This window comes from Sus scrofa, chromosome 3, assembly GCF_000003025.6.
Source record: "Sus scrofa isolate TJ Tabasco breed Duroc chromosome 3, Sscrofa11.1, whole genome shotgun sequence".
Classification (NCBI taxonomy): Eukaryota; Metazoa; Chordata; class Mammalia; order Artiodactyla; family Suidae; genus Sus; species Sus scrofa.
Genome location: NC_010445.4, coordinates 50,647,897 through 50,657,621, shown reverse-complemented (window position 1 = coordinate 50,657,621; position 9,725 = coordinate 50,647,897). Strand labels below are relative to the sequence as shown.

Here is a 9,725-nt window from a genome sequence, read left to right as displayed (position 1 = left end):
AATATTTAGATACCGAAATTCTGAGGCAAACACCTGATGCTCCCCTTAGGTCTCTACAATTAGCCACATTTGCTAATCTTTTCCAATACGTCTCAGTAGACAGGGAAGAATGCAAAGTTTTAATTTGCTAATCACTCAGTTGGATGGGGGCTTGGGGTGGGGGGAGATGCTAATCGTCTGCAGACATCTGTAATGACCCTTGGACAAAACCGAGGAAAACTAAATCAAAGCTTTGACAAGGGCAGGAGAGCGGAAACAGAAGCCCTAATTGTGGCCATGTGAAGGGCACTTTCCCCTTTTGTATCTTTTGTCGCAGGCTCGCACAATACTGTATAAAGTAACTTTCATGGACAGGACCAAAAATGACTTTTTCCATCTTCAGGGATAAATGGTCAGACTTGATCTGTGAAACGCGGGAAGAGAGACCGACATTATGGTGCAAATATAGCAGACAAAAGAGTTTGGGCGAGCTTTTGCCAGTTAAATTTGGCTAACCTGCAGAAAGCTATTGTCAAGCCAGCCATGCTTCACTGAGCTCCCTTCCACTTTTGTGGTCATGTTTCCTCTTTATGGTTAAGTGAACCTCAAAACAATGACAAAGAAATATGCACTGAGTCACATATTCTAAGAAATAGACTGTACTCTCCTCAAATCGAAATAACAGCACTTTAATTCTTGGATTTTTCCACATTTTTCTTGGTTAAAGCTGCTATTTGCTTTCTTTGAATCTGTATCAGTTCATGCAGTTCTGCCAAGGGGGGAAGTTTCACAGGACACTGCTACTTTAGCACGTGAAATATTAAGATGAACAGAATACGTACAAAGGTAAGCTTGCTGCCTTGCAGTATTTTCAGTCTGTTTCTTTGCTGGAAAGGTTTGGAGTTTTCTCAGTGGAGACCAGTTTTGTTTACTATCTGTCCTGTGTCAAATGATTGATTCTTGTTGCTGTTTTTTAATGGCTGGAGTATAGGAGGGGGGAAAGAAAAAAAAAAAAAAAGAAAGAAAGAAACTGATGCCACTCCACTTATTAAACAAAGGAAAAAGCCATAGGTTTTCACTTAAATGTAGACACTGGTACAATTGTCAGAGGTCTCCTCAAAAAAAGCATAACTTACTGAATTTCCTAGCTTCCAAATTTAATTTTTTAATAGTTCCCAATGAATTTGTTTTTGAAGGTGAAACTGTTTTGTAATTTAATTATGGAAAAAATAGAAGCACAGTCTAAATATGCTAGGTCTAAAATCAGAAGAGCAGCCAATTATGTGAATATTCCCTGCTTCTTGCCTGTTCCATTTTTCTTGTTACTGTTGTGATTGAAATAACCCTCATCAATGGACGTTGTAAATCGTTTCACTTTAGAACGCCCCCTCAGAACAGCCCAACCTCATAGATGTTGATTTTTTTTTTTTTTTTTTGGTGGAAGTGGCTCAGTGGGCTTAGGAGGGATGGCTGACATTTAGGACATTTAGGTCATTGCCTTTCTGAGAGTGATAGCCTTAAAAGAAGTCTGGTGAAGTGTTGAATCTTTTTACTTTTTTCTCCCCCACAGCAAGTTCTCAGATTTCCATCTGCCCAGTTCTCTAGTATTGAGTGTTCTTGCTGGAGTAAAGGCCAGCAACTTTCTCTAAAACACTGTCTGAAAGCTCCCAGTCAATACTGCAGGGCACTCCCTACATGGTCTTGACAGCCTCTCACACTGTCCCCCCCAGCGTCAGTTTTCTCAGCTGGCGTCTATCAACACACATCCTGATTCAGTCGTCTTTTAGCATCTCCAGGAAATGCAAAACCTCATCGATTTCTCCTGCTCTCTTTGTGTTTCCTACTTTCTCACAAGGGAGTAAATGAACTCTGAGATGAAGAAATGCTCATGTTCACAACTCCACTTTGATAGGAATTCCACACACCTATTCTTTTAGATGAACAGCAGCAACAAAAAATAGGAACAGAGTTGATTATACATATTTCAAAGGCTGCTTAGAGTGTTTCTGGATTAGGAAAAGAAAGATTTGTTTGTGTTTTCTGGCTTTTTTTTTTTTTAAATCCTAAAGGTAAATAAAAGCTGTGAGCTTCTGATTTTTGTAGCTAGTTGCTTTGCTTTCCTGAGAGTATATGCCCTGTGAAAATTGATAGAGATCTGGGAAAGAGTTATGCGCAATGCGATTACAGCATCCTTAAGATGAGTGGCCCTCATGTGACCAACTTGATCCACTTTTGGGTGAGGGAAGAATCCAAGCGCCACATCAGCGGTTACCATGTGGATAAGGCTCATAAAAAGGGTAATGCATTGTCTTCCAATGATACTTGCAAGTCTGTCCTAGGAAGGATGGAGGTTCATGCTGAAATAGAAAGGGCTGATGACTTGCTGATTTCATGTTTTGAACTCAGAATTTTGCCACAGAAAGGCACATCAACTCTTTTTTTCAAAAAAAAAAATGCAGGATATAAAAGTAAATAACACTCACAGCATAAGTGTTTGGGATGAACTGATGGCATCTTCACAACATGTGTAATCAATATGTATTGTTAATTAACTGAATAAGGATTGGAGAGCTTTCAGGTCCTTGAAAGGCAACACAGAGGGAAAGTTCCCACAAATGATTCATGATTTTTCAAAGTGGGATCAGAAATCAAGAACTATCTCGCCTTCTTCAGTAGCATTGCTAATGATAGTTTTTATTTGAAATCTGAAGTTCGCTTCTTCCTGAAAAGAAAAGTGCATTTAAACTAATATTTTGTTAAGTAAAAAAACTTGGATAAACTGCTATCTGTAGCTCATTACTTTCATCGCTCCCTGTGAGTGATATCAAATAGTGATATAAGGTGACATTTCGAAAGAGTACTGTGAAAAGAATTTTAGGCAAGATTTGGTACCTCTCTAAAGTATGTGATTTTCTCAAACTTCAATGTCTTTAAAATTTAATTAATAGATTCTTTAAACTGTAGGAACATACTTTCTATTTCCTTTTCCTTGCCTTTTTATACAATGCTCCATTGTAATTTTGTAAGTGTTGGGAGTTTCTAGGTTGGGGTTAATTGAATCCAGAGTGGAAAGAGTTGAGGAAGGAACTAGGCTAAACGGAAATGTCAATTTTCCATTTCAGTTGGATATATCATGAGTTTATAATGAGAAAAAAAGTATTAAAAATTAGTGGAAATAAAAATAGCATGAAGACGGTGGTGCTGTATTGGGTATAATTCAGAGTCATCTATTGCTCTTAAGTACTTTTGTGTGGTTCATGCCTGGTCCCAGCTCCCTGCATACCCTCTCGTTTTATGATATTTGACCCGTTTTGATCACCATCCTTTTTCTGACTACACTTTTAGCTTTCACTGTTTTAATAGGTAACTGACCTAAGATAATATTTAATTTCTAAAATATCCTTTCGACTAAAAAAAAAAAAACCTACTATAAAATTGTTTTTTTTTTTAAAAAAAAAAACCATCTTAATTAAGCTGGAGTGTAAAGGAAGGGAATGAATATTATTTAGTTGACTAGCATGTTATAAGGACACACGCTAATATGTGGGTATACAGAATATTGTATACAAAATATTTTCTGCAACTGTTATACAATATGCATTCCTGTGTGTGACGGGATGACTTTGCTAATATTGTTATCTCTGAAAGTTTCACATACAGATTTCCTCAGGTTTTAATAATGATGAAGTACAAAGTAAGTGGTCCACACCGAATCACTATTTAATTTATCTTGTAGGAAATAAATGAATGCTTTTATATCCCATTATTATCCTTGGGCTTGAATTTAAACTAGAATTGATGGGAGTGTTTTTGTTTGTCTGCTTGTTTTTAATTTCGTAACTTGTAATCTCCCATGGATTTCACTTATTAGCCCTACTTTTATAAATGATATGGGTATATCTTTGTTGATGTAAAATTATGCTTATGTTTTTATACATGACACAAGATAAAATGTTGATATTGATATAATTTTAATTAAAATATGAATAAATATTGTTACCGATATCTGATATAAAGAAGAGGGATTAATGCTTTAACTCCAAAATTGTATATATTGTATGAAATTTTGTTATTTGTAATCATATTAACACACTCTAATTAAACATATCCTTAAATTGCATTAGTTAATAGTGGCATAAAGACTAAAATGTTTCTGAGCTTTGATTTTCTATAATTTAAATCGTAGTTGATATTATAACATTAAAAATCACACAGCTTATATTTTTGCTTTTGAATATTCACTTGAGTAAAATATAATCAATGATAAATAATAAGGGGTACCTAGCCTTTCCCACCATATATGTTAAGTACATACAACTATGCATCCATGCCTTTCAATAAGTTAAAGGTAATACAGAAAAATCTTCTCTCTGGGATTGGGAATTATATGGTTAAAATTAACTAAAAAGTAATTTTTGTTTCATGGGTCCTGGCTTTCTGGACTTGTAACTTTCATATGTATTTTGTCTTTCAAAGGAGACTTACCCTATGTAGTATGTAAATGGTCTAATTCATCTTCCTTTAACCTATTGTTCATTTATTTTATTCAATTTATTTTTATAATTATTTTATAATTAAAAGTATTCTTCCTTTATGTGAGAATGTCTTATAACTTGAGTAAAGCAAACACTAACTCAAAGAACAACATTAACTTTGGACCGAAACTAATCATAGAACATTATAATCTTGAAGCATGATTCCTAAGGAGGTTATTACAGAATGAATAAGTTGATTATGATGGAAATTTCCCTCCTGGTGTCATTCTGGTCCTCACTTGCATAGACCGCAATAGAACTTCACCAGCACTTATGTTCTTCAATATTTGCTGGTGTAACAATTCACAATCGCCGTCTCAACAGTGATCGCAACACTTCAATGAAATTGTTCTACATAATTTCATGATATAGGAAAGAGATTAAAATAATTGAATTGCTTTAATATATCCCATTAGTGTTTGAGATATCTTGATTCACATTTGCTTTTTAAGCCACATAAAAGGTACTTTCTGTCCCAGCAAAGCAGCATTTCATACAGCTGGGGGTGGGGTGGCATGAGTCAAGTTGCCAGGAATGAGTAAGAGAGAGAGAGAGAGAGAGGGAGTGAGAGGGAGGCAGGGAGGAAGGGAGAGAAAGAGAGGCCAGAGGTAGACTTGTAACTGAGAGAAAACAAAGTGAGAGTTGATTACTTTTTTATGAATTTGTGGGTCTCAATTAAGAGAAGTCTGACAGACAAAACTTTAATTTTCATGTAGCTATTGATCAAAGCCTAAAAAGCCAACTTTAAGGGGAAAAAGCCCACTTACTTTACTTTTTGATTTCCATGTTTGAGAAATAAAAAACCAAGTAAAAGATACATAATCTTCCCAAATAATTTTCTGAGATGAATGGATAATCTCAAGTGATAGTGTAGCTAGTGTCGCCTACATCTGAGCCATGTTTAGAGGTGGAAAGAGACCTGTCCTTCATTAGAAGAGCAAGCCTGGGGTGGGAGCCTTGTTTCCTTCTGTAAGTAGGTATATGGCCCTCGAGTGACTATTTGCTGGTACTCTGATTCGGATTCACAATCATCCTGCTGCATCAGTATTAGGATCAATAAATCACAGGACATCCAAAGGAGACTGAACATAAGAGGAAACTGAGAAACAAGAAAGTTGGCCGTCTTGCTTCAGGTAGGGGGAAATGAAGAAGTAGGATGGGGATCCCCTCTGTGAGTATGCCTTTGCTTAAGAATTTAGAATTGCTATGGTTATTCGCTGACAAGATCTTGTCCCTTCTACAACCCCAAAGAGTCCATTTGGAGAGAGCTTGTCAACCCTGCCCTGCTCCAAACTGCAAAAGCAAGGGACATGCTCTCAATGACAGTGGGTAGCATTAATAAGCCCCATGAAATCATTATGAGCAATGCACTGGATTCTCTTCTGAAGACATGTCTATTTCTAATTCTATTCATTACTCACATGGCAAAAAGCAAGTTATTTTAAAATCCAGCCTCTGTATGGTAGAAATTGATGAGGCACACACTTTTGTTCAAGTGAATGTATTTTTGATGTTAAAATTATGTATTTGAATAAGAAACATATATGGGGGGAAATGAACTCAGGTGAACTCCATTTAGATGAAGAAAAGCTTACCTGACCTTCGTTCTGAGAGATGAGTCAGTATTTTAGCCATGATAGGTAACTCTTCTCAATAAGCCTTCCTATGTTTGAAGGTCCACTGTCCTTCATTCCATTCCTTAGACAATCGTACATTTTCCATGATATGCCAAGATATTTAATGTTTTGTTACTGCCACAGCACATTTTGCTTTTAAATAAAATTAGATTTTAAAAAATTGGGTTCAAAGGGCTCAAGATAGGCATGCTACACAGCAAATGCAGTAATTCCTTCTAAGACTGTGGTATTGCCACTTACCTTGGCCGTCTTGAATCTCCTTCATAATGGCAGTTGCTCAGGACTTAGAGCCACCGAAAATAGAAAATACCTGTGGGACATATTCCAGTACTGTACATTAAATTTGAGGATTTTACATGTGATAAAGTATGTCAGTGTTGCTTACAGGGAATTCCAGTGATACCTCAGCTTTCTTGGACTTATTATAAATCCTTTGTTGGAATTATTGTGGCTGGTTCAATAATTCAGATTAGCCCTCATGTTTATTAATGCACTACATCTGTGCAAACAACATGTCAAGCAGAGAGTTTATTGTAATTGCCTGAGCAAACAGAACCTGAAAGAAGCAATTTCCAGTTACAATGTGCTATGACAAGTAATGAGGTAATTGGCATTCTGTCCTGATTACTTCCACCTTCTTTTTCATCAGGTCTATATTGTGTGTGATAGATAGTTTTATAAGAAATGAAGGTGTTTGATAATATGGTTCGCGGCTGCTTAAGGTTAGTGATTAAAGACAATCATCATTTTCTCTCAGAGATCTTATTAGCTTTAACATTATTTATTCATATGTGGAAGAATGTACCCAGGACCCATCCCCTCTGTGCACTGCATGCTGTTAAAATGTACAGGCAACTGCCACAAAGTGAATACAGAGCATGCTCTAGGTTTCCAAGCATGATGGGACACAGCGACTTTTTGCAAATGAAATCCACCCACTAACAGTGTGGGTTAGAATGATGGCTCCAAGCCTGCATCTGTATCCAGCAGTCACCTGCTTTAGAATAACTGGAGCAGCATGATGTTTCAGGGCAAGCTGGTAATTTGATACCGAATCCTCATTTCCAGGATTTTATAACTTTCTATAAACATTACCCTTTGCTTCCAGCCTTTGGTGAGGAAAAAGATGGAATGCCTCGCATTTCTAGACCCAACATGAGTAGTTTGAAAGTGTCAGGGTCTTAGATTTTAAAAAAGAAAATAAAAAACTTAGGAAATGAGCAGACATTATTTTTGGAAGAAAGGAAAAAAAAATGTCCTATTTTTGTTCCAAAGGAACTTTCCCCCCTCAATGTATAACTTCCATTCTTGGCATTCTCAATCCATGGAGGAAAAAACTATGTACAATCCACTCAGTTGAAGAAAACGACTTGGGAAAGACCCATGTTTCCCTCTTTTCTGTCATTTCAAAGCTGCCCTCAGACGTGCGCTTTCCTGGTTAACTTACCTCCCATCACCTTCCAAGTTTTAGACTAAATATCCTCTCTGTCCACTCCGACACTATGCTTTCAAATCTTTCCACCATCCCCCACACCACACATCATTTCCAAGTCACATGTTGGTCCTTCCAGTCACAGACATAAACTCCATCAGGACAAGGATTCTGTCTTTAACCTGGAGGCAGTGTAGCCTATTCACAGTGACCTCAACTTTGGAGTTCTGCTGTTGGAATTGAAGTCCAGCTCTGCTACTCACAGGAGATGAGATCTCAGACAAACTGTGAAATTTCACTGTGTGTGTATATTGCCCTATTTGAAAAGTGGGAGTAATGACTGTTTCTCTCATGGTGCTATTGATAGGCTCTGATATTTAGGCTCTCAGAACAGTGCACATGTAGACATTCAGTTCATCTTTCACAAATGAATACATGTGGAGGATGAGAAAATCCATCTTCTGGGCCTACCTTTCTAGAATGACCCCATGTGCCCTAATATGAATGAATAAGTCAAGTGAAGACTAGCAGGAAATGAAACTTTATACATTTACACTATACATTGTGAATATACTCAATCTGATAAGGCTGATAGAACAGGAGTGGGGGAGTGAATGTATACAGAAAAAAGTTAGTAGCCTGTGGTTTACTTTCCTACAAGGGCTCTTAGGACCATCCAAGGTCTCAGAAACTGGGTGGGGTATATGACATCAGTAGAAAAGCATAGGAAACCTTTAGAGCTCATGATCTCTTGTTAACAAGATAATAGGCTATACCCCCCATTTCCAGTCTTCTAGTTGGAGAAGGAGCTCCAGATCTGTACCTGGCACAAAGGTGCCACATGAAGGCTACTTTTTGGAATGAATGAGTGTTGGCATGAAAATCTCTATTCAAGTGTCTGCAGTAAGTATAATCTACTGCCACCAGTAATGAAGAGAATTCTTCCACTAATTCATTTTTGGATTTCAATACCAACCTAAATGTGTCAGTCCTTTTGCAAGCAATTTTATTTGCCCAAAATGGTGATTGACTTTTCAAAAGCAAAATTAGGAGAAATCATTTGTGTCTAGGGAAGGTAGAGCAAAAGAATAAGGAACTAGCACCTAGGAAGAGCCCTGTATGTCTGGGACAAATTTGTAAGGAGGTCAGGAAGGGTTACTGAGAGAAAAACATCAGACCTAGACACAGAATCTTTAACCTCTCATTTTCTCTTTTTTCTACACCTGCAGCATATGGAAGTTCCCAGGCCAGGGACTGAATACGAGTCACAGCTAGAACCTAAGGCACAGCTGCAGCAATGCTGTATCTGGAACCCTCTGTTATAAACCCAAGTCTCTGTTGTGACCCGAGCCGCTGCAGAGACGGGGCCAGATCATTAACCTGCTGTGCCACAGTAGTAACTCCCAACTCTTCATTTTAGCCAGCTTTTATCCTTTTTAAAAATCTTTTCTTTCTTTTATCCATATTTTTTGAAAGTTTATCACGTGCCAAACCCAGATCCTGGCAAGACTGCTTAACAAATAATTATTCAAAGAATGGATTGATGGATGGATAAATAGATAAGGGTTGTCCCAGATATTGGTACCTAGGTATCTTATTATTGTTACAATAGACATTCATTCAGGGAGAGGAATCCAGAGGTTTATCTAAAGGTATCAGTTACTGCCTATTGAAATACCATAGGCTTTCGTATTAGCGTCCACCCTCTCCGAGGTAGGGTAATAATAGCCACCTAAGTTGGAGATTGCTAACCTAAAAGGAATCTCTCCACCTCTACTGCTGGGGTGGGGCTGGAAGGGAAATTACCCTCCCTGCACCCCCAAGAAGACACTCATGAGGATCCTCAGTCTAAAAACAGAAAACCAACCACACAGCACTGACTTGTAACTGAGAAAACTGAGGGAAGTCTCCACAGAACTGAAGCGAATTAAGGTCAGTTTTCAAAGTCTTGGAGAACCTATGATGATGCACAAGGTGGCAGGGCCAACGTAAAGTCTAGAAAACTTGGCAAATGTAGATAGATTTAACTTGAAATAATGAAGGGTCGCATTAAATGATTTAATAAGATGCAACCATCTGAGTCCATATTTTGCTTTTAATACTATGTGCAGAAGAGCAGAAATCAAAAGCAAGGAAGGTAAA

General features: G+C 37.5%; 1 long non-coding RNA gene across 1 annotated transcript in view; it reads left to right on the top strand.

Moving 5' to 3' along the window:
* The window catches only part of LOC110259973, a 171,553-nt gene continuing 162,387 nt past the window's right edge, over positions 560-9,725 (top strand). Inside the window, exon 1 of the long non-coding RNA XR_002342516.1 lies at positions 560-825. This is a non-coding gene — a long non-coding RNA (uncharacterized LOC110259973). The remainder of the gene's footprint in view (positions 826-9,725) is intronic.